Source organism: Dendrobates tinctorius, unplaced genomic scaffold (assembly GCF_039654945.1).
Source record: "Dendrobates tinctorius isolate UK_male_01 unplaced genomic scaffold, ASM3965494v1 ptg000245l, whole genome shotgun sequence".
NCBI lineage: Eukaryota > Metazoa > Chordata > Amphibia > Anura > Dendrobatidae > Dendrobates > Dendrobates tinctorius.
In genome coordinates, this window is record NW_027361912.1 from 9,892,097 (window position 1) to 9,917,618 (window position 25,522).

Sequence of the window (25,522 nt, forward strand, 5' to 3'; positions counted from 1 at the left end):
TTTACATGGTCAGGCATCTTCATGACAAACAGACAAAACAGTTCGGTATAGCCTGGCAGTCCTAGTGCTGTGAAAATGTGATTGCAATTTAGCATATAAAATGCATTGATGCCTTCTTTGGTTAACCTTAAAATAGTTATAAAAAGGTTGCATGTGTAGAAGAGCAGTATTGTCTTGGCTGTCATCAGTCAGGGTCAGAGGTCATCCATATGTATTGTAAAACGAAGTGCCTGTGGGATGTATCCTCTTCCAGGGCTCCAGGACCGTGGTCATGGCTCGGGTGAACATAGAGAGGCTATACTGTGCCCCTTGAGGCATCATAGTCCAAATATATTGCTGGCCCTCGTGTGAAAACAAACAGGTACTGGCTTGCAGCATGTAGAAATAAACTGAAGAAAGCATTGGCCAGGTCAATCACCGTAAACCATAGAAACATAAATAGAATTGATTAAAAAAAAAGCATAGTGTGTGGGTTTGGTACCATAGATGTGTTCAGTACTATAACTTCATTGACAGCACACAAATCATGTATCATCCATAACTTCATAGAAATAATTGCAGATTGTGAAATGGAGGGTGAATATTGCAATTTCCTTGGTAGCAGGGCTACTGGCTTTGGCCCCACCTTTACAAACTGGATTTTCAGCCTGCCAATATTGAGTCTGGGATCAGTGCCATTAGTTCAACGCCCACATGATCTACAGATGTGTCCTGTAAAAAAGAAAAGACTACATACTTCTTCAGCAAGTACATCAATATCCCTGATTACTCTTCTGATTGCATCGGGACCCACCAGGAATTTGAGAGGAGTATCCTCAACCTCTGTCTGGGTGAGAGATGTTGTTTCTCTATTGTATTTTTGTGGGGGGGGGGCAACTGTTAAGAGTATATGTACTTTCATGGGTTGTGGAATCAGTATGCCAATACCCTATTAAAATCTGGAGCTCGATGTTGGTGGGTGTCAAGCTTCTTCCAACAGGGAACTAATTTGCATTTCAAATCTGAGATCCAGAAACTTTTTGTTACATCGGTGGAAGAAATTATCCACAGGTTCTCCTTTTCCCTGCATGACATCCTGGAGAATGGGGGTCTGGCAAGCTGCTTACTAGAGTATCTGTCTCCTGGTATTTCCAGGAGTCCTTGCGTGGAGTAGATTGTGTACAAAAGTATGAGCTTTGAGGCTTAAAAGATGATGATGATAATTATGTCCCCCCACCATATAACGATAAATACTGTAGATTATCAGTCTGAGCTATTTATTTCCTGTCTCTTCCTGTTCTGTTTAATTATATACCTCCATGTCATATTCATCTTTTTCTTCATTATTCTTTTCATAAACTACATTAATTAATAAAACTATAATGGATGCTGGACAGGATGTAGCACAAGACGTGCCGTCTATATAAATAGTTGGACAGAGGATAAGACTACTTGGATTGGTCATCTGACAGTCAGAACAAGTTTCACGATATTCTGCATTCTGTGTTTGACGGCTGGCACACGTCCAGTCATCGGGAATGTATATAGAAGTATAAATGAATGTAATGCAGATATTGCAACTGACATCTTCCTGTGTAAATATTTGTTTTGCACAAAATTCAGCAATCTTGTTATATTCCTCTCCTCATCCCTTTTTTCCTAACTTCCTCTGCCATCTTATAAAATGCTTCAGGGTCCTGTAACACCTCATAATACCTGAGGCTGGGACGCTGCTCTCCACTCATTAACACATTCTTCCATCCCTTCTTATCTAATGCTCCTCCCCTCGTGATCGGAGGGTTTCTTAACGTACATTTTCTTCCTCACTCCACTATGGGTCATATCTGTCTTATAGATATTGACTGACTGCTCCCACCCATTCTATCATCTGAATTCTGAGTATATCTGAAAAACATATGTATGTGTGCGTTTTGAAACAAATTCTCACGGGGTTATGAACAGTGGGATATGTGACTGTAAAAGCTGTATGTACTCCTTATGTCTGAGTAAAGGGGTCTTCAGTGAACATAGTGATGTCTAGCTATCTTGAACACAGTAATATAGGGAATTAACCAACAACTAACACCAGAGTATTTCACAAATCTCGTGTATCCAGAAACTGCGTAGTATAAAAATACCTTATAAATTGTTAAAATTTCTGTTTCCTCAAAACTTTCGCTCTAAAACATTGCAAAGAAAACATCTCACAGAGAAATGTAGTGACCTTAGTAAACAATAACTAGAAAGTAACAATAGACCTCGGATCTCACAGAGATATCTGTACAAATCAAGCAATTACCATTCAAGTAATTCTCTTTCTACCTGAAACAACTAACCTTATAATTATAGTATGCAGAACAAAACCAGTTTATCCAATTATCTAATTTCACAACATACACTCACTGGCCACTTTATTAGGTACACCTGTCCAACTGTGTGTTAAGACTTAATTTCTAATCAGCCAATCACATGGCGGCAACTCAGTGCATTTAGGCATGTAGACATGGTCAAGACAATCTCCTGCAGTTCAAACCGAGCATCAGTATGGGGAAGAAAGGTGATTTGAGTGCCTTTGAACGTGGCATGATTGTTGGTGCCAGAAGGGCTGGTCTGAGTATTTCAGAAACTGCTGATCTACTGGGATTTTCACGCACAACCATCTCTAGGGTTTACAGAGAATGGTCCGAAAAAGAAAAAAAATCCAGTGAGCGGCAGTTCTGTGGCCGGAAATGCCTTGTTGATGCCAGAGATCAGAGGAGAATGGGCATACTGGTTCGAGCTGATAGAAAGGCAACAGTGACTCAAATTGCCACCCGTTACAACCAAGGTAGGCAGAAGAGCATCTCTGAACGCACAGTGCGTCGAACTTTGAGGCAGATGGGCTACAGCAGCAGAAGACCACACTGGGTACCACTCCTCTCAGCTAAGAACAGGAAACTGAGGCTACAATTTGCACAAGCTCATCGAAATTGGACAGTAGAAGATTGGAAAAACGTTGCCTGGTCTGATGAGTCTCGATTTCTGCTGCGACATTCGGATGGTAGGGTCAGAATTTGGCGTAAACAACATGAAAGCATGGATCCATCCTGCCTTGTATCAACGGTTCAGGCTGGTGGTGGTGGTGTCATGGTGTGGGGAATTTTTTCTTGGCACTCTTTGGGCCCCTTGGTACCAATTGAGCATCGTTGCAACGCCACAGCCTACCTGAGTATTGTTGCTGACCATGTCCATCCTTTTATGACCACAATGTACCCAACATCTGATGGCTACTTTCAGCAGGATAATGCGCCATGTCATAAAGCTCGAATCATCTCAGATTGTTTTCTTGAACATGACAATGAGTTCACTGTACTCAAATGGCCTCCTCAGTCACCAGATCTCAATCCAATAGAGCATCTTTGGGATGTGGTGGAACGGGAGATTCGCATCAGGGATGTGCAGCCGACAAATCTGCGCCAACTGTGTGATGCCATCATGTCAATATGGTCCAAAATCTCTGAGGAATGCTTCCAGCACCTTGTTGAATCTCTGCCACGAAGAATTGAGGCAGTTCTGAAGGCAAAAGGGGGTCCAACCCGTTACTAGCATGGTGTACCTAATAAAGTGGCCAGTGAGTGTATATATATGTATACACACATAGAATGCATTCAAAAATTTTAACCACATGCTAGTACGCCTCCTGCCGGCAAATCATACACACTACAAAAGACAAAAGACAATGAATTTAAAACTGGTACTGACATCAAATACTGCGAATCCTTGACACCAAAACAATTCGCAATTTACCTATCCATATGCCAGCCTGATTTGTAGAGGTGAAAAATCTACACCTGGGCAAACCATACTTTTCAGGGAGAGAGCAATCACTCAGTCACATCAACACGGTAATTGAAATTACCCTTCCACCCATATAACTTATGAACCTATGCTGCAGCTAAAACACCATCACCTTAGCCAGGTGATGTCCGGTGGGAACCCCGCAAGAAGTCATCAACCACTTAGAGGTTGGAAAATCACTCAGAGTAATCAAGCACCTACTCCCACTTGCCCACTGGGAGAGACACAGTTCAGACTTCTGCGATCATCGGTCAAGCCGAGAGCAGGACCGGAACCAGAGTGACAGTGAATTTGCTCAGTACGTCTCCCTATCTATATTTTTTCCTTTTCAGGCTGGCTGAGGTAACAATCACGTATGCAAACAACCAAAACAGCAAAGCAGAGAGGCAAAGCAGATAAGGCAGACAATTAAGGAAATCGTGACCAGGGTGGGTTTTTGGTGCTAGGACTTGTAGTAAATAGTAGTAATCACCTCTAGATAGGTGGTTGATATTTCAGCAGAGGGGGAAAAATAGTAATCACCTCTTTCCTTAAAAATATATATATATATGCCGTGTCATTCACGTCACCGGGCCCAGTTTATACCGTGGGCATATGGCCGGACGTGAGCACCTATATGTGTATATACACTCACTGGCCACTTTATTAGGTACACCATGCTAGTAACGGGTTGGACCCCCTTTTGCCTTCAGAACTGCCTCAATTCTTTGTGGCAGAGATTCAACAAGGTGCTGGAAGCATTCCTCAGAGATTTTGGACCATATTGACATGATGGCATCACACAGTTGGCGCAGATTTGTCGGCTGCACATCCCTGATGCGAATCTCCCGTTCCACCACATCCCAAAGATGCTCTATTGGATTGAGATCTGGTGACTGAGGAGGCCATTTGAGTACAGTGAACTCATTGTCATGTTCAAGAAACCAATCTGAGATGATTCGAGCTTTATGACATGGCGCATTATCCTGCTGAAAGTAGCCATCAGATGTTGGGTACATTGTGGTCATAAAGGGATGGACATGGTCAGCAACAATACTCAAGTAGGCTGTGGCGTTGCAACGATGCTCAATTGGTACCAAGGGGCCCAAAGAGTGCCAAGAAAAAATTCCCCACACCATGACACCACCACCACCAGCCTGAACCGTTGATACAAGGCTGGATGGATCCATGCTTTCATGTTGTTTACGCCAAATTCTGACCCTACCATCCGAATGTCGCAGCAGAAATCGAGACTCATCAGACCAGGCAACGTTTTTCCAATCTTCTACTGTCCAATTTCGATGAGCTTGTGCAAATTGTAGCCTCAGTTTCCTGTTCTTAGCTGAGAGGAGTGGTACCCAGTGTGGTCTTCTGCTGCTGTAGCCCATCTGCCTCAAAGTTCGACGCACTGTGCGTTCAGAGATGCTCTTCTGCCTACCTTGGTTGTAACGGGTGGCAATTTGAGTCACTGTTGCCTTTCTATCAGCTCGAACCAGTATGCCCATTCTCCTCTGACCTCTGGCATCAACAAGGCATTTCCGGCCACAGAACTGCCGCTCACTGGATTTTTTTTCTTTTTCGGACCATTCTCTGTAAACCCTAGAGATGGTTGTGCGTGAAAATCCCAGTAGATCAGCAGTTTCTGAAATACTCAGACCAGCCCTTCTGGCACCAACAATCATGCCACGTTCAAAGGCACTCAAATCACCTTTCTTCCCCATACTGATGCTCGGTTTGAACTGCAGGAGATTGTCTTGACCATGTCTACATGCCTAAATGCACTGAGTTGCCGCCATGTGATTGGCTGATTAGAAATTAAGTCTTAACACACAGTTGGACAGGTGTACCTAATAAAGTGGCCAGTGAGTGTATATAATATATATATATAACTTCTAAGGTCGGAACCAGGGTGATAACCCAGTGGAAACATCCCCTTTGTACTCTGCTCTGTATGCTTCTAGTAGCCCTAGTGCAGTATGAAATAGTTTTTAACAGATACTTGACAGATTCTAGATACACCCTCTGAATTGGTTAGACCGGACAATACACACAGACAATTAAGGAATTATATACCTGACCGGGTCCATAGGCTCAGGACTTTCAAACGTGGTCAGTTTAAGGGTTCAGAGAAGACAGCCAACTATCTCCTCCCAGCCCGACGTGAATACAGAAGGGTAGGTAAGATGATATATTTTCTCACCTGGTCTCGAGCTGCAGCCTCGTCCTGCTGGAAAGACGTCCGTCCTGGGGGAGATTTTGTTGCGGCTGTGATCGTCTGGTATCGTCCTGAGCCCCACTGTTTGAGCGCCAACTGTTGATTCTGCCGCACTAGGGTGTAGCCCGTCTTAATTGTCTGTGGCCAAATTGGATCTTTGGTAGAGATTTTCCGTGCACGGAGAAAAGAATACACAAGACAAGGTGTATCGTGTCAGTATGATTCTTCTCTGTCTTTAATTCAGAGTGCGCAGCTTTTATAACAGAAATTATGCTATCTCATTGTGTTACATCAACAGTGCATTTCCAAGGTACTGTTTACTGTTCCCATATCGGTACACAATCACTATGTACATCTCTAAGTTACCGTTTACTGTTCCCATGTGTTACACAATCACCGTGTACATAAGTATTGTTCTTTAGCCCGCTCCACCCTAGTCCACCCAGTATTGCGGTTTTACATGAAGCCTAGGTGGGTTATACACAGAAATAATTCAGCAGAGAATCAGAAGTATCTTAAAGCAACATGATCCTAATATTCAGCAAATCGTCTATATAGTGGTACAGTTTTGATTCTTGTATATATTCATGTGCCATATATTCTCCCCTTAACACATTCATCTCTGATGCGAATAAGATTATACGCCCCCCTGAGGTCAAGTTTAGTAAACCAGCAGGCACTCTTAACTCTGGAGAATAAATCAGACATCAGAGGTAACGGGTACTGATATTTAACCATCATCTTGTTAAGGGAATGATAATCAATACACGGTCTTAATGAACCATCTTTCTTGGCCTCAAAAAAAAAAACAGCACCTAAAGGTGACGAGTAGAGTTGAGCAAAACGGGTCGAAAAATTGAAAAGTCGCCGACTTTCGCCAAAGTCGGGTTTCATGAAACGAAACCCGACATAAGCGTGAGGTCGGCCACGAGGTCGGCGACTTTACCATCCAAGTTGCGTTTCAAAAGATGATTGAGCGCCCTTTTTTGCAGCTAATCAGGAAGAACGGACACTGTGGGCAACGGGATGACATAGGTAGCGGTCACCACCATCTTGGAGAAGGGCATGCAAGTGATTTGCTTGCTTTGTGGGGCGTCACAGGGGGTATAAAAGGGTGGGGACGCCGACCGCCATGTTACTCATGCTGATCTCAGAATAGGGAGAGCTGCTGCTGACTCTGTAGGGAGTGTGTTAGGCAGGGAAGAAGATACCAAAAACTGATTCTGCTGCTAGCGATTTTGCCTGTACAACACACCAGTCACTGTGCAGTGCAAGGGGAGGCTATAGTTTGGTGCATCAGCTCTGTTGGTTATTAGGCTGCCTTTTAAGGCTACCTGGTAGCTGCATTGCTGTGTGCCCACTGCTGAGCAAACTGCTTTTTTCAAAGCAATCCAGATTTTATTGTTTTGTCCTTGTGAGATACTGAGCGTTCATTTTTCACACACTGTGCAGTGGTGTACGCTCCTCTCTCAGTACCGTGTAATGGCTGTTATCACGGCCACAGTGAAGCTGTGTGTGACTCTGTAAGGATAAGTCGAGGAGTTGTTCCGTTCTTACAGACCTCCACCTTATAGTTTTGTCTGGTTTTCAAACAGTTTAGTATATTTGCTGTTTGATTACATTCAAAACTATAGAGAGACAGCGTGTGTCAGTCTGTATACTAAAACACGGAGCTTGACAATTTTACATACACTGGACAGCAGTGTACATGCACGCTCCTCTCTCAGTACCGTGTAACGGCTGTTATCACGGCCACAGTGAAGCTGTGTGTGACTCTGTAAGGATAAGTCGAGGAGTTTTTCCGTTCTTACAGACGTACACTGTAAGGAGATTCCAATTCTGTCCAATTCTATATACACCTTGTAGTTTGTCATACACTAGGCAATTTCTGCCGGTCACATTGCGGTGTTAAATAAACAGGGCCTGACTGAATCCCACAGTGTCCTGAAGTGTAGAGACATTCCTATTCTCCACAGTCCTCTATACACCTTTCTAACAGCATAGAGAATCTGCCTGTCATATTGCGGTGTTAAATAAACAGGGCCTGACTGAATCCCACAGTGTCCTGAAGTGTAGAGACATTCCAATTCTACACAGTCCTCTATATACCATTCTAACAGCATAGAGAATCTGCCTGTCATATTGCGGTGTTAAATAAACAGGGCCTTCTGAATCCCACAGTGTCCTGAAGTGTAGAGACATTCCAATTCTACACAGTCCTCTATACACCCTTCTAACAGCATAGAGAATCTGCCTGTCATATTGCGGTGTTAAATAAACAGGGCCTGACTGAATCCCACAGTGTCCTGAAGTGTAGAGACATTCCAATTCTGCACAGTCCTCTATACACCCTTCTAATAGCATAGAGAATCTGCCTGTCATATTGCGGTGTTAAATAAACAGGGCCTGACTGAATCCCACAGTGTCCTGAAGTGTAGAGACATTCCATTTCTCCACAGTCCTCTATACACCCTTCTAACAGCATAGACAATCTGCCTGTCATACTGCGGTGTTAAATAAACAGGGCCTGACTGAATCCCACAGTGTCCTGAAGTGTAGAGACATTCCAATTCTACACAGTCCTCTATACACCCTTCTAACAGCATAGAGAATCTGCCTGTCATATTGCGGTGTTAAATAAACTGGGCCTGACTGAATCCCACAGTGTCCTGAAGAGTAAAGACATTCCAATTCTCCCCAGTACTATATACACCTTGTACCTTGTTTTACAGTACCAGAGAGTTGGTGTAAATTTGGGTAAATTTTCATAAAAAATGTGGAAGTTGGTGGAAGAGTCCATGGAAGTGGGCGGGGGTTGGCAGCAGGTAATGATGGTGTTGGTGTTGGTGGTGGATCTCCTGATAGTGGCAAAAGCAAAATAGCACCTAATACTGGAGGTGTTGAGGCTGCGTCATCGTCTGTCTCCACAAGGCCTCGAAGGCTCCCTTTTCTGGGAGTAGGTAAACCGCTTCTAAAGCCGGAGCTTCAAGAACAAGTTTTGGCTTACATTGCTGACTCAGCCTCCAGCTCTATTGCCTCCTCCTCTGAAGTTTTAAAAAATAAAAGCACTGATTCATCATTGGAGGCTCATGGTCATGAACCACACCTTTCCTTGTGTCCTTCACCCCTACCAAAATTGAAGGATGCGGTAGGCCACACTACAGATTACTCCATGGAGCTGTTTTCACATACCATGCCTGGGTTATCAAATCAAATCGTGAATTATCCAGGCCAAGATGAATCTGACATGGAGTGCACTGATGCACAGCCACTGCTAGATTTATCTGCTGGTACATTCACTCAGAGCACTACATTGTCCTCGCAGTTTACTGAGCCAGAATCTGACCCTGATGAAACTGAGTTGCCCCCTCCCGCATACTATACCACCATACACGGTGACACAGAGGAAGGTGCACATGACATTGAAGAGGAGGTGATGGATGACCCAGTTGTTGACCCAGATTGGCATCCATTGGGGGTAGAGTGTGCCGCTGCCAATAGCTCAGAAGAGGAGGAGGAGCATCCGCAGCAGGCATCGACATCCGATCTGTTCTATCTCTCTCATGCAATCTGTTGTCTCCAGTCTACATCTCTTTCTCCTTCTCTTCCTTCCCTGAGGAGCTCGTTCCACTAAGACCAGTCCTCAGCCTCTCCTGACTGACTGCCTTCCTCCGCCTTGAGCTCCTCTCAGGCTGACTTGCTGTGCTGTCAGCCTGCTCTCTTCTCTGGGTCTCTCCCCCAGACTGACCTTCTGTCAGACTGACCTCTTCTGTGTCTCCCCCCAGACTGACTTGAAATCCTACACTTTCCCTCTCTTTTGTATCATCTCACTCCACCCGCCTCCCAGCACATCTCGTGTTACGAAGCAGGGTTCCATGAAGGGTGCTCTACTAACCCCCAGCCTGAAGCTGTTAGGTGGCCCCACTGAACTCTCCTGTGTGTGGAATGCAGGTGTGGAGCATGGTCAGGAGTTCCCACCTTACCTGGATGGTGGGGCACTACACCTTAGGAGAAGGTGCAGTACCTCTGTGGTGACTGAAGCCTCAGGGGCGCCACATACCCCCCGTTAAACACAGCACGTCCGCGGGCTGCAAGACAACAAAAGGTACAATACAGGAACACACAAAAAAAGTATTTAATGCTATTTAACAATACTTATCTAATCTTCCTAGTATAGGAGGCACATTTCTTAAACGTTACAAACAGGCTAACTTCCTATCTTAATATCAAAAAGTTACTTAAGTGCAATTCTCAATTCAAAGTGCTATACTCAACACATTCTCTTTATTACATTTTCTATCAATTATTCTCTTTTTCTTTCTCTCTACTACTACTGCTACTTCTGGACGCAAGACACTGACCATCTACCCTTGGCTTGTCACTTGCAATTCTTCAATCTTTATTCAACTCTCACATTCTATCTCAAAACTTCCTAAGTCTCTGTATCAAAATATTCTATAAAAGACATTTACTTTTCATAAGGCATAACATTATCAAATATGTTATCAATAAAACATTCAAAATTCTTGTAAGGTGCTGAACACTGCTCCCAGCCGGGATTTCTTGCAGTGTCCCTTGAGGTAGACATCATTCCTTATCTTCGCAAAGAGTCTTTGTGTAACCATTATCTTCACAAAGAGGCTGCATATGTAAAACCAAGAAAGGGGCACCTAAAGAGGTGCAAACTATTTACAAGTACAGTTATGGATCATACAGCGTTCATGATCTCTACAGTTCTATTTTAAAAACAATGCTGCCAATTAAAAACAGGGCAACAAAAGTGCTACCGAAAAAACATGATAGCAAAATAGAAAGGCACAACTGGTGCGAACAAGACCCTCCTGGGTAACAAGAAATTTTGTAAATTGTTCTTTAGTGCTGATCCCCTCCTGGGGTTCGGGTAGCTGCACTGGAATTGTTACCTGATGTGGTATCCTCCTCAATAGGTGGTTCCACTGTTCTGGTACGCGGTCTAGCTCCTAGGGCCTCTGCAGTGTGCTGGTGCTGATGAGCAACTGCCTGGGGATTTAGCAATGAAGGGATCCCAAAACGATCCAGATCCCCTTCTGGTCTGTAGCTGTCGGATCGGGCGCGCCGGCTCCAACCGTACCCCCACCAGCAGGGTCCTTCGCTTCATCAATCCATTAGGAAGGCCGGAATATATACCCAGGAGTTCCCAGGGGTGCGACCTCTGCTCCGGTGTAGACATGGTGGTGGCGGGTGACGGCAGTGTAGTCCATGACAACTCCGGTTCCACGGGAGTCGCCGGCGAGACCAGCGCAGCCGCGCCAGGTCCGGACAGGAGCTCCCCTTCTTCTGCTTCGGCTCCCTCGGCTGCATACAACTCCTCTGGTATCAGCGGCAAAGAAGGGATAGTATACACTGCCGGTGGCATGGTAGCAGCTCCAAGCTTCGCAAGGTCTGCCAGGAAAAGATCCGGTGCAGCAGCGGTGGGTACCGGTGTCTCGGGTACCGCAGGTGTAAGCCCCTCCTGGGTGCGCTGTCGGCTCAGTCTTCCCAAGGCCTCCTGCCTCAGCCGCAGCCGGGTGGTCAGCGTGACTATTTCTTCGGCTATTTCAGCTTCTAGTTGCTGGCGGTTCATGCCAGAGTTCGGGTTGGAGCCGTCAGCCATGGCGCCGGGGGGTTGCTCTTCGCCACGCTCCGCAGGCCTCCTTCCCTTACTCTCCAAAATGGCGTTCTGGCGTTCTTCTCCTTGCTCCGCCCTTCTGCTCACCACTGGATTTCTCTGCTCCTCCTTCCGGGGGCGGCGTCTTCCTCCTGCGCCTCCATACCAAGCCAGTATACGAACCCCTCGGGGGGTGGGCCATGCGTCTGTCAGATAGTAATTCAGGCAGGGATGGCCCAAGACTCTCTGCGGTCTTTTCTTAGGACCTCCCATCTCTTGACGCCCTTCTCCTCCGCGCCAGCGGCCATTTCTAATGTCCATTTTACAGTCTATTAAATTTGGTCTTCTGCACATTTTCAAAAATTGTAAATGCAAGGCACACAGAACCCGATGGCATCGGGCTTCGTCATCCTGTTCGTGATTCCAGAAATTGGGTCACCCCGCGGCTCGCCCAGGGCAGTGGGGTACTCGGTACCGGACCGGTGCACGGGGGATGGTGTGTCACAGCAGCGGTGACCCGGTCCATGGCCCTGGGCCCCAATATCAATGGCGGTGGTGTTAATGGTGTTTAGAGTTTATTAGAATATTTTGTGACGCCACCCGTGGTATTTGGCAAGTATGGTGTTAGGCCAATGCTGCATACAGATCCACTGGGACTGATGATGTGGTGCAGCAGAGATGGTATAGCTCCCCACAGGTTGAGCTGTGGTCCCAGGGCAGTGTAGGTGCAATGGATGAGGAGAGGCACAGGATGGTGTAGACGTTGTTACCCAGGTATAGCGGTGCGGGAATAACTGGAGGACACCAGAGTATGCAGTTCCAAAGCTTTACTCACTGTTTGCAGTTCACACAACTGCCTGCCTCCGTACTGTGTTCTCCAGGTCAGGGCTCCAGCCAACCTCCAGGCAGGATAGACTCTCCTTTCCACACTCCGCCAATATGTACCTTTCACTGAACGACTCCTCAAATGCGCCTTTAGGTGCGAAGCACTCCAGTACTTAGTTACCCTGGAATTCCTCTCTCTAAGTGTTCCTAGTCTCTACTTGTATGACAGACAGCTGTAGACTACTTCGGGGACTCCTCTCCTGAGTCCCAGCTCTCTATCCGTTTCGCTGTTGTGCCCCAAGTCTATGGTGGGAGCAAGGCGTTAGCGGCTCACTACTCCTCCGGTGTCCGTTGCCAGATATAAAGATCCAATCAACCTCGGGGACAGGGCCCCGACCTTTGCGCACTGTGGACAGGAAGGGTTCTCTCTCTTTCTCAACCAGCTTCCCACCGTCCTTCTCTTCTCCTTCATTCCGATCTGTTCTCTCTCTCTCATGGAATCTGTAGTCTCTAGTCTACGTCTCTTTCTCCTTCTCTTCCTTCCCTGAGGAGCTCGTTCCACTAAGACCAGTCCTCAGCCTCTCCTGATTGACTGCCTTCCTCTGCCTTGAGCTCCTCTCAGGCTGACCTGCTGTCAACCTGCTCTCTTCTCTGGGTCTCTCCCCCAGACTGACCTTCTGTCAGACTGACCTCTTCTGGGTCTCCCCCCAGACTGACTTGAAATGCTACACTTTCCCTCTCTTTTGTATCATCTCACTCCACCCGCCTCCCAGCACATCTCGTGTTACGAAGCAGGGTTCCACAAGGGGTGCTCTACTAACCCCCAGCCTGAAGCTGTTAGGTGGCCCCACTGAACTATCCTGTGTGTGGAATGCAGGTGTGGAGCATGGTCAGGAGTTCCCACCTTACTTGGATGGTGGGGCACTACACCTTAGGAGAAGGTGCAGTACCTCTGTGGTGACTGAAGCCTCAGGGGCACCACACCCCCATTGCTAAAATGATGAACGATGATGACTACTGGTTGCCCAGCATCCTGGATCCACGCTATAAAGGCAAATTCCAAAACATCATTGCACAGGAGAACCTTGACCTAATATTGGCTAACAAACAAGCTACTCTGGTAAACCGGTTGGTTGAGGCATTCCCATCACACAGCGGTGTTGGTTCTCACACAAGCCGTAGGGGCCGGGGGCAACTTGGAAGCGGTGTTGGTGGTGGACACATCAGAAGTGTCATTGGAGACAGGGGTTTCATGACAATGTTGTGGACTGATTTTTCAAGTCCCACTCACACGACTGGTAATACTGCATAGATTGAAACTGACAGGAGACAGCACTTGTCAAGTATGGTTACAAACTACTTTTCCTCCCATATCGATGTTCTCCCTCACAGGTCATTCCCATTTGACTATTGGGCAGTTAAACTGGACACCTGGCCTGAATTGGCACAATATGCCTTACAGGAGCTCGCATGCCCAGCTGCAAGTGTGCTATCGGAAAGAGTCTTCAGTGCTGCTGGATCAATACTGACAGAAAAAAGGACCCGTCTGTCGACCCAAAATATGGATGATCTAACCTTCATTAAAATGAACCATGCGTGGGTTTCCAAAGATTTTGTCCCACCTTACCCTGATGACACATAGGTTGCCAGAAAAATTGTTTTCTTTGGTCCACCTGTTCCTGGGACTTGACCAATTTCGCCTTTAGCAGCAGGTGAATGTCCCACATCAACATATAGCATTTTGTAAACCTCCCTATCTGGGCAGCCTCCTCCCCCCAATGGCCGGGGTCACCACTGAGCGCACGCAACTGTGCGAGAACCATTGCCCTGGACAGGTGGGTGGGCCAACTCGTGGGCGCGGGCACTGGCACAGGGTCCCTCATAGTGCAATCAAGTGTCTCTGACGGTGGTGGTGTACACCCGCCGTCAGACACACCGCCGTACTATGAGGGGCCCAGTGCCGACGCCCACGAGTGGGCCCCCCTTGCTTGGGCAGGGCCCCAGCATTTGCAATGTTTACCTCTCCCTGCTCCTCCACTGTGTAGTCTGGGCTGGCAAATCCATCACTGGGACTGGCACTTCAAATTTGGTGAACTGATAGAAGATGATGGTTAAGACGTAGCTATGCCCTGTCCTGCTGGCCGGGATCCAGCTTCAGATGATCAATGGCTTCCATTTCTTATGGACGTCGACTCACAATGAGATGCAGTGGTGGTTTCTCATCAGCTTTAACAGTTTTCCTACCCACGGACGTGTGACATTCCAGCGCACATTTTTAAATGTGCCCTCCCTCTCATGCCAATCCAATTGAATCGCCTACGGCCTGTGACTTCTGTGTTTTGCACTCCAAAGTTACTTGACAGATCATGATAGGCAGTGAGCACCATGTTTACATCTCTCCCTGTGATCAAAATTGGATGGATATGAGTAACGGCAATGGGATCAACGGTACCGCGATACAGCAACACTTTCTTCACAAAGAAAGGTTTTTGCTGTGTCCACACACTAATTAATTGAGGGTCAGCATCGCCTCAGAGACTTGTGATGGAAGTTGTTCCCGTGAATAGTAATTCGTAGATTTCTGCAATCACTAGACTTTAGGTAAATAATTGTATGCATCTAATTTCCTATTGCAGAGAGTCTGGGCTGTCTTACTGAGACAGAAATATAAATGAAGATTTAAAAATACCACCAAAAGTGTATCATGGTGTACGCTTGAAATACATTTCCTTTTTTCTAGTTTTTAGATTGTTGTGTAATCCTTGCAGAGAACACGGAGATTTTAAATGTTTAAACTATGCTCTATATACCTGCTATCCAGTGATAATGTACCCTATCTCAACTTTGTACAATCTGGACTAATCCATACTGGGCCTGAGACCGTCTGAGCCTGCCTCCTGATCGATACACATAGGTTTTTAATGTGTAAACTATGCAACATATATACGTGTTATCCGGTGAAACTGTACCCTTTATCAACTTTCTCGAATCTTGTAGAATCCATACTGGGCCTGAGAACGGCTGCAGAGCTGTTAAGCAAGCTACAGCACCTGTGGTTTGGACACATAATGTTCTGCATTTTTTCTGGAATGGCGGTTAGGCCGAAATCAGGAATTGCTGTTGACCTGCAATTACTGGGAAATCATCGTTCACGGCGAATTATTGGAATCCCAGATCCCCATCACTAATGGTGTTCAGCGGGTTATCTGCACCTGTAAGCGACAAAAGATGGTCCTTTCAGTGTAGTGCGCATGTAGCCCCGGACATGGAAGGCCATGATAGCACTGTTATTGCTCGATCGCGCGTGCCAGAGCATAGCGTATCCCTCTAGTAAGCTGTACGCGTACCGCAGGGGCATGCCGGAGTCTCGTTTGTTAACAGAATAAAGATGACAAATCTCTAGCACAACTACAAATGGACATACCACACCACACACACACAATCGACAAAGCTTTCAATATGTGCATTTTTTTTGAGGTGGCATGGTTGTGGTTTCCCGGGTGGAGTCCAATTAAGCCGCAGGCTCCACTCCTGGTGGTGCCCTTTTGGACATTCCTTTAATGTTCAGCTTTGCAATCATACTGCCCCTAGAAAGCAAACACTTTGGCTTCATGGACGCTGTTTGGAGGTTCATGGGAATAACGCCGCCCTATCGCCAGTTGCCATAACTTATTGGTGGGAAGTACGACGGTATATGATCGTGTTCTTTTTCAGATTTTGTTTTTTGGGTTTGGTTTTTACATTTTTAGACCAGACTTTCTTGACTTCATAAGGGCATGACAAGCCTAGATCTGTGTCTCCTCCACCTCCTCCTTTTACTCCTCCACCTCTTTTGTAAATGTAGTTGCCCTTTTCCATATGTTATTTTTGGCTTCTGAGCATTTTGTCGGCTTTGGGACACCTTTTAATGTGTTTTGTAATTGTTTTCTATGTGTTAGTATGTGTTTGTGTTTGCCTGACATTGTTTTCAGTGTGGTTCAACGAACATTCGACGAACTTGCCTCCTGTGCGACGAACCAAAACACTAGCGGGGTGGCTCAACACTACTCAAGACATATAGGTGTACATTGTTAATGTTTAAACTATGCTATATATACCTGCTATCTGATGATACTGAACACTTTTTCTACTTTTTATATTCTTGTCTAATCCATACTGAGCCTGGGAGTGTTTCTGTGTGACTGATAGAATATATATGGAGATTGACACTTATCCTTTGACAGAATAGAGCTGTACGCTTCTGATACAGTACCCTTTATGTGATGTTATTTTGTGTCTATTTTGTGCTAAATTTGGAAGTTTGGTGGAAGAGGCCGCGGACGTGGGAGTGGGGGGGTCAGCTGGTGCTGATGGTGGTGGTGCATCTGCTGGTAGTGGCAAAAGCACAATAGCAGCTAAGGCAGGAGGTGTTAAGCCTGCATCATGGTCTGTCTACGGAACGCCTGGAAGGCTACCTTTTCTGGGAGTAGGTTAACCGTTTTTAAAGCCAGAGCATGAGGAACTGGTTTGGGCTTACATTGCCGAAACAGACTCCAGCAAATATGCCCTCCTCTTCTGAAGTTTCAAAAATGCAAGCACTGAGTCATCAAGTGCTGGCTCCTGGTCAGGAAGAACCACTTTCCTTGTCTTCTGCACCCCCACCCAAAGTGAATGATGCAGCAGGCCACACTTCACATTAGTCCATGTAGCTCTTTCTATCATACCATGCATGGGTTATCAAGTCAAATCGTGAATTCCCCAATCCAAGATGAATCTGACATGGAGTGTGGGTGGCCAGGCAGGGCAGTGGGGTTAATCGGTACCGGAACGTTGTCTCCCTGGGATGTGTCACAGTGGTGGTGACCCGTTCCGTGGCCCTGGGCGTCCATGCAAAGGGGTGAATTACGTTTATAGGTGAATGATACGTGACGCCACCTGTGGTTTCTGAGTAGATTGACCAGCGCTGCAGTGGCACTTCTCTGAGACAGAAGTTGTGGTGCAGCTAAGATGTAGAAGCCCTGCATAGGTATGGCCATTGTCACAGGGCACATGAAAGAGTTGGTAGATGGTGTGCAGTGCAGAATGTAGCAGCGCCGTGCGCCAGGCGCAGGAGAAAGAGGAGAGACACAGTCATGCAGTTCCTTTACCTGTACTTGGTAAGTGCTGTCCAGGACCCAGAGTACAGATGGAGAAGGAGTTGGTCAGCCTGGAAGCCAATTTGGAATTCTCTCTATGCAGATAGGTAGTGTGGCTTCCGTTCTAGCGCTTATCTGAGGTACTCGCAGTGCTGAGTTCAATGAAGTTCCCACTGTTGACTCTCTCTTGGAACTTTCTCGTATGGCAGGCAGCCGTAGCCTTTTCCTTCTGGCTCCCACACGTCGCTGCTAGGGACTCCGATCCCTAGTTGGGTACAGAACATTTACAGCTGCTACTTCCTCTGGTTTCTGCTGCAGGAACGTCAATGTGATATTCTGATCAGAGAGCGCAATGACATCACGTCTGTACGCCCAGACTAGTACAGGGATTCCCTAGCGAGGAGACTTATTTGAGGAGACTTATTTAAGTGTTTTCAATGTTGGGACAGTAATTTTTGGGGAGCACTATACTCTGGAGAATGATATATGGGACCCACCATACACTGGAACATTCCAAAGGTGGACATCAGACACTGGAGCAGCATTTACAGTGCCCATTATACACTAGAGCAATAGAAATGGGGCCCATTATGTTTGGAGCATTATTTGGGCCCATAAGACAGTGGAGCTTCATCCATGGGGACCAACATATACTGTAGCATTATGTGGAGCTCATCATATACTGTTTCAAACATTATATGGGACCAATGATTCTGTATGGTGAAATATATGGGCCTCATTACTCTGTATAGCGCACTATGCGGTGGCCATAATACTGTATGGAGTAAGATACTGTCCGTTTTTGGAGGTATTGGAGAATTTAAAATGGATATCAGTCATGAGATGTAAAAAGTGACGTATTTTTTATGGTACTATGACGCTATTTCTCTGCCGTATCGGAGCATCATGAGTTGTGGTATGTGTTAAAGGGATGCTCTTTGGTAATGGAACTGGATGCACAGGTAGTTTTTTCTTCTATCCTTCCAGCAGACGGGCATGGCATCAGGAGATGGAACAGGATCCTTGATGCAAACAACTGGCTAAGACGATGGTGCAGACAACAAGGATTCAGATTCCTGGACCATAGTGTGAATTACCTGTACAATGGACTCCTCACCAGAGACGGACTACACCTCAACAAACCTGGGAAACACACATTCGCCAGAAGACTCGCTACACTCATCAGTTAAACTAGAAGAAGAGGGGATGGGAAGAAAAGCATCAGACATGAACTTGAAACCAGATATTATACTGATGAATGATATGAGGTGCGGCAAAGATCCAAGACAACATACTCAGAAGGGAGGTAAGAAGATTTCTAAAACAATCAACAGGGAGGAGATTAGAACAAAGCAAAATTCTTTAAAATGCATGCTCGCTAACGCCAGAAGCCTGACAAACAAGATGTAAAAACTAGAAGCAGAAATATCTACAGGTAACTATGACATAGTGGGAATAACCGAGACATGGTTAGATGAAAGCTATGACTGGGCAGTTACCTTACAGGGTCACAGTCTGTTTAGAAAAGATCGTAAAAATCGGAGAGGAGGAGGGGTTTGTCTTTATGTAAAGTCTTGTCTAAAGTCCACTTTAAGGGAAGATATTAGCGAAGGGAATGAGGATGTGGAGTCCATATGGGTCGAAATACATGGAGGGAAAAATAGTAACAAAATTCTCTTTGGCGTCTGTTACAAACCCCCAAATATAACAGAAATCATGGAAAGTTTACTAATAAGGCAGATAGATGAAGCTGCAACCCATAATGAGGTCCTTGTTATGGGGGACTTTAACTACCCGGATATTAACTGGGAAACAGAGACCTGCGAAGCCCATAAAGGCAACAGGTTTCTGCTAATAGCCAAAAATAATTATCTTTCACAATTGGTGCAGAATCCAACCAGAGGAGCAGCACTTTAAGACCTAATACTATCTAACAGACCTGACAGAATAACAAATCTGCAGGTTGTTAGGCATCTAGGAAATAATGACCACAATATTGTATAGTTTCACTTGTCTTTCGCTAGGGGGACATGTCAGGGAGTCACAAAACACTGAACTTTAGGAAGGCAAAGTTTGAGCAGCTTAGAGATGCCCTTAATCTGGTTGACTGGGACAATGTCCTCAGAAATAAGAATACAGAAAATAAATGGGAAATGTTTAAGAACATCCTTAATAGGCACTGTAAGCGGTTTATACCTTGTGGGAATCATAGAATCATAGAATCGTAGAGTTGGAAGGGACCTCCTGGGCCATCTGGTCCAACCCCCTGCTCAAAGCAGGATTCGCTAAATCATCCCAGACAGATGTCTGTCCAGCCTCTGTTTGAAGACTTCCATTGAAGGAGAACTCACCACTTCTCGTGGCAGCCTGTTCCACTCATTGATCACTCTAACTGTCAAAAAGTTTTTTCTAATATCTAATCTGTGTCTCCTCCCATTCAGTTTCATCCCATTGCTTCTAGTCTTTCCTTGTGCAAATGAGAATAAAGTTGATCCTTCTACAATGTGACAGCCCTTTAGATATTTGTAGACAGCTATTAAGTCTCCTCTCAGTCTTCTCTTTTGCAGACTAAACATTCCCAAATCCTGCAACCTTTCCTCATAAGACAGGGTTTGCAGACCGGTCACCATTCTGGTTGCTCTTTTCTGAACTTGCTCCAGTTTGTTGATGTCTTTTTTAAAATGTGGTGCCCAAAACTGGACACAATATTCCAGATGAGGTCTGACCAAAGAGGAGTAGAGGGAAATAATGACTTCACGTGATCTAGACTGTATGCTTCTGTTAATACATCCTAGAATTGCATTTGCCTTTTTTGCTGCTGCATCACACTGTTGACTCATATTCAGTCTGTGATCTATTAGTATACCCAAGTCTTTTTCACATGTGCTGTCACTTAGCCCTATTCCTCCCATTCTGTATATGCTTTTTTCATTTTTATTGCCCAGATGTAGTACTTTGCATTTCTCCCTGTTAAAAATCATTTTGTTAGTTGCTGCCCACTTCTCCAGTTTATTTATATCTTTTTGAATCCTCTCTCTCTTCTCTAGTATTAGCTATCCCTCCTAGCTTTGTGTCATCAGCAAATTTAATCAGTTTACCCTCAATTCCTTCATCTAAATCGTTGATAAAGATGTTGAACAATACAGGGCCCAGGACAGAGCCCTGTGGTACTCCACTTGAGACATTCTTCCAACTGGATGTGCAGCCATTTATGACCACTCTTTGGGTCCGATCACTACGCCAGTTATGAATCCACCTAACAGTTGCCTTGTCCACTCCATACTTAGTCATTTTTTCAATAAGGATTGTGTGAGAGACTTTGTCAAATGCTTTGCTGAAGTCAAGATATACTATATCTACAGCATTTCCCTGATCCACCCAATCAGTGATTCCGTCATAGAAGGAAATTAAGTTAGTCTGACATGACTTATTAGTTACAAACCCATGCTGACTCTGTTTAATCACTTCATTCTTATCCAGGTATTGACTTACATGTTGTTTAATAATTTGTTCAAAGATCTTTCCTGGTATAGAAGTCAGACTCACCGGCCTATAGTTGCCTGGGTCCACATTCTTCCCCTTTTTGAAGATAGGAACAACATTTGCTCTTCTCCAGTCTTCTGGCACTTCTCCTGTTCTCCAAGAATTTTCAAAGATTATGGAGAGGGGTTCAAAAATTTCTTCTGCTATCTCCTTCAGTACTCTGGGGTGTAATTCATCTGGACCTGGAGACTTGAATTCATTTAGGTTAGCTAAGTGTTTCCTCACTATCTTTCTGTTTATAGATATCCTGCATTCTTCTATTCCCTTAATAGGACAGTGAAGAAGAGTTGATGTTACATTTCTTTTCTGAGAGAAAACAGATGCAAAATAGGAATTTAAAAGTTCAGCGTTCTCAACATCCTGTCTTACCATTTCATCATTTTCATCCTGTAAAAATCCTACAGCATCTTTGACTTTTCTTTTACTTTTGACATATCCCCAAAATCCTTTATTATTGCTTTTGACATCTCTTGCAAACCTCAATTCATTTTCAGCTTTAGATAATCTGATTTGTGCCCTGCAGGTTCTGCAGACAGCATTATATTCTTCTTTAGTTATGCCTCCCTCTTTCCATTTTATAAACATTTTTTTCTTCCTTTTTAGCATGTGCTTAAGTTCTGTGTTCATCCATCCTGGTTTCCTTAAATGCTTCCTATTCTTCCCTCTTTTCGGAATTGTTAACAACTGTGCTTTGAGAATTTCATTTTTCAAGATTTCCCATCCTTCCTGGACATTTTTGTCTTTAAGGATATCCAGCCATTGGATCCCTCCAATTCTCTTTCTGAATCTCTTAAAGGACAAGAAATAGGAAAAACCCAATGTGGCTAAACAAAGACGTAAGAGGGGCAATTAACAGTAAAAAGAAAGCATTTAAACTACTAAAGCAGGATGGCACCGTTGAAGCTCTAAAAAACTATAAGGAGAAAAATTCTTTATCTAAAAAAATAATTAAAGCTGCCAAAAGGAAACAGAGAAGCACATTGCTAAGGAGAGTAAAACTAATCCAAAGCTGTTCTTCAACTATATCAATAGTAAAAGAATCAAAAGTTAAAGTGTAGGCCCATTAAAAAATTGTGAGGAAAGTATGGTTGTAGATGATGTGGAAAAAACTAATATATTAAACACCTTCTTCTCCACGATATTCACGGTGGAAAATGAAATGCTAGGTGAAATGTCGAGAGACAAAGAAAACCCTATATTAAGGGTCACCAATCTAACCCAAGAAGAGGTGCAAAACTGGCTAAATAAGACTAAAATAGATAAATCTCCAGGTCCGGATGGCATACACCCACTAGTACTAAGAGAACTAAGTGATGTAATAGACAAACCATTATTTCTTATATTTAGAGACTCTATAGCGACGGGGTCTGTTCCACAGGATTAGCGCATAGCAAATGTGGTACTAATATTCAAAAAGGGCTCTAAAAGTGAACCTGGAAATTATTGGCCAGTAAGTCTACCTCTATTGTTGGTAAAATATTTGAAGTGTTTCTGAGGGATGTTATTCTGGATTATCTCAATGAGAATAACTGTTTAACGCCATATCAGCATGGGTTTATGAGGAATCGCTCCTGTCAAACCAATCTAATCAGCTTTTATGAAGAGGTAAGCTATAGACTGGACCAAGGTGAGTCATTGGTTGTGGTATATCTTGATTTTTCCAAAGAGTTTGATACCTGTGCCACACAAGAGGTTGGTACACAAAATGAGAATGCTGGGTCTGGGGGAAAATGTGTGTAAATGGGTAAGTAACTGGCTTAGTGATAGAAAGCAGAGGGTGGTTATAAATGGTATATTCTCTAACTGGGTCGCTGTGACCAGTGGGGGACCGCAGGGGTCAGTGTTGGGACCTATTCTCTTCAACATATTTATTAACGATCTGGTAGAAGGTTTGCACAGTAAAATATCGATATTTGCAGATGATACAAAGCTATGTAAAGCAGTCAATACAAGAGAAGATAGTATTCTGCTACAGATGGATCTGGATAAGTTGGGAACTTGGGCCGAAAGGTGGCAGATGCAGTTTAACAATGATAAATGTAAGGTTATACACATGGGAAGAAGGAATCAATATCACCATTACACACTGAACGGGAAAACCCCGGGTTAATCTGACATGGAGAAGGACTTGGGGATCCTAGTTAATGATAAACTTACCTGGAGAAGCCAGTGCCAGGCAGCGGCTGCCAAGGCAAACAGGACCATGGGGTGCATTAAAACAGGTCTGGATACACATGATGAGAGCATTATACTGCCTCTGTACAAATCTCTGGTTAGACCGCACATGGAGTATTGTGTACAGTTTTGGGCACCGGTGCTCAGGAAGGATATAATGGAACTAGAGCGGGTATAAAGGAGGGCAACAAAATTAATAAAGGGGATGGGGGAACTATAATACCCAGAGAGATTAGCAAAATTAGGATTATTTAGCCTAGAAAAAAGACGACTGAGTGGCGATCTAATAACCATGTATAAGTATATAAGGGGACAATACAAAAATCGCTCCGAGGATCTGTTTATACCAAGGAAGGTGACGGTCACAAGGGGGCATTCTCTGCGTCTGGAGGAAAAAAGGTTTTTCCACCAACACAGAAGAGGATTCTTTACTGTTAGGGCAGTGAGAATCTGGAATTCCCTGCCTGAGGAGGTATTGATGGCGAACTCAGTTGAAGGGTTCAAGCGAGGCCTGGATGTCTTCTTGGAGCGTAACAATATTGTATCTTACAGTTATTGTTAGGTTCTTTAGAAGGACATAGATCTGGGGATTTATTCTGACAGAATTTTATAGGCTGAGCTGGATGGACTAATGTATTTTTTCAGCCTTACTAACTATGTTACTATGTTACTATGTTATCCCTGGTTGCCTGGTTTAATTCCTACTATGGGAGTGACACTCCTTTGAAACTAGTTCGCACATTCGAAAGCTGCCCCGTACCTTGTAGATGAAATCAGTTTAGGTAGGAACTATTCTTTGCTGCAAAAATGCTGACCACCACAGCGTTTGGATATTTATTTGCATAACATCACATTTGAGGTCAAATCTCAAGCTATTCTTATCTCTCAATTTTAACTCCTAGGTTTTAAGGGACTCAGCAACCCTTTTTTCCCTGTCTGTCATTAGAGCTATCCACCTTGTTTCAACTGGTTATGTTTTGGTACTGAATGGGAAAAATCTGTGGCTCTCTAGCCAAGATGGAAACAGAATCAATTGAGAAAATGAGTGGCGAGTACCCCGTCTGAGGATCGAACATTCAACATTCAGCTTATGAAACTGATTTGCTTACTACTGTGTTAACGAGGCAAGTTGCGCGAAATGAACTGCAGATGTTCTTTGTGCCAAGTAGAAAACTTATTTTTTTTCATATTGTCACTGAAAAGGCTGTGCATTTTTTCACATATGGTCTAGTGGTTAGGATTCCTGGTTCTCACCCAGGCGGCCCGGGTTTGAATCCCGCTATGAGAATGCACCTTTTTCTGTACTGCCGCCAACATTCAAAGACTGACAGGTGTTTTTCAGACAAAAGTATTTCAGGTAGAATTTGCGCTTAGCTGTCAAAAATTCTGAACACCAGCTTTTGGTCCGTTCGTTGTGATGACCTTTGGCAAAAGATTTAATTTGGTTTCATAGCTCAAATCAATCTCAACTACCCCCTTTTACAGCAAAAGTGTCAAGAGAATCAACAACCCATGTGTCCTGTCTGTCATTTGGGTTCGCAAATCCTTACTTATCAGAAACATTTTAGAACTGAAAGGGAAAGTTCTAAGTTGGTAAAAAAAATCTCTTCAGAAAAGAGGAGACCACTGCCCCATGTGAGGATCGAACTCACGAACTTCAGAATATGAGACTGACGCACTACTGACAGGTGTCAGGGACTCTGTCATGTTACAGACCCCTAGAGAATTCGACACCTTCGGCAAGGTTCTGCAGATCCTAGAGGAGACTCATGGGGACCCGACTGATGTAGGGGAACCTAGGGGTCGCCTGTTCAGCCATATGCAGAGGGAGGATGAAAGAGTGACTCAATATATGAATGCTCTGCAAGAGCTACATACCGCCATTGTTAGGAAGGATTGTGTGGGAGTGGACCCCATAGATGTAACATTGCGATACCTCTGGCTGGACTGCGTGATACCCTGACAAAGCAGGCCCTGTGGGAGCGTGTATGGGTGAATCCTCGCCTGACATTTTCTGAAATAGGGAATAAGGCGCACAGGCAGAAGCAGGAGCAGGGGATGGCAGTCCCGGTGGTGAAGGCTCAGTGCACCGAAGCAACTGTGAGTGCAGTGGCCGAGCCGCAATAGGTTGAAGAGATGAGGAAAGAACTGCAGGACATAAAACGAGAGTTGGTGAAAGTTAAGAGAAAGGCTGAAGCTGGTGCAAATCACTCTGGAGCGTAGCCCCGT

At 44.7% G+C, this 25,522-nt stretch overlaps 1 protein-coding gene across 2 annotated transcripts in view; it reads left to right on the top strand.

Moving 5' to 3' along the window:
- The first annotated feature begins 659 nt into the window (after nucleotides 1-659).
- Nucleotides 660-25,522, top strand: part of LOC141060814 (lysozyme C-1-like) — a 120,519-nt gene continuing 95,656 nt past the window's right edge. Inside the window, exon 1 of one of the 2 annotated variants that reach the window (XM_073557192.1) lies at nucleotides 660-830. The gene's annotated coding sequence lies outside the window, so the exon portion shown is untranslated. The remainder of the gene's footprint in view (nucleotides 831-25,522) is intronic. The other variant, XM_073557191.1, reaches the window with a different exon arrangement.